The sequence below is a fragment of the Propithecus coquereli genome, unplaced genomic scaffold, assembly GCF_000956105.1.
Source record: "Propithecus coquereli isolate 6110/MARCELLA unplaced genomic scaffold, Pcoq_1.0 Scaffold23, whole genome shotgun sequence".
In the NCBI taxonomy this organism is placed as follows: Eukaryota; Metazoa; Chordata; class Mammalia; order Primates; family Indriidae; genus Propithecus; species Propithecus coquereli.
Window position 1 is genome coordinate 7393604 of NW_012147841.1, and position 609 is coordinate 7394212.

General features: G+C 32.2%; 1 protein-coding gene across 2 annotated transcripts in view; it reads right to left on the reverse strand.

Moving 5' to 3' along the window:
* ZFPM2 (zinc finger protein, FOG family member 2) overlaps positions 1–609 on the reverse strand; it is a 616571-nt gene that overhangs the window by 309690 nt on the left and 306272 nt on the right. The window lies entirely within an intron of this gene.

Genomic DNA, 609 nt, shown 5'->3' on the forward strand with positions numbered 1-609 from the left:
TTGGAAAAATAATTTTCTACATTTAAAAATATATTAGCAATTTCTTCAAAATGAAGGTGATTTAAAATGGCATTTGGTGTCCATTTTCTCATCTGTTCCTTCTTTGTGAGATTCAGATGCTATACCAAGGCAGATAAAGTCATTACAATACTGCAATAAAATAGTAAAATATGAGATATACACTGTTGAAATGGATTTAATCTGCTACACTGTTTTAAATGGAAATATATTGTAAGATTATACATTTCTTAAAATGGCAGCACAGATATTACTGCTCCCTGGTGAAAGGTACTAAAATCTCCATTTATTTGGCTGGTGTAGGTATGGCCTTAGGTGTACACCTATAAGTGAATTAAATCTAATTGCTTATTTTCAGTTTCCTCAAAAAGCACTGCCTTTAAGCAAGATGTAAATGCATTTAAATGGGTATGTTCATCTGAAACTCTGTTCAATAAGTCAAATGTTTCTTCCAATATAGAGATTCTTCTTTGATCCAGGATATTCATGACATTTAACTTAAAAGTACAGGCACAGCATGGTGGAACTGAAAGAGAACATGTTTTGAAGTCAGATGGACATGGGTTAGAATTCCAGCTTACTACTTAACGA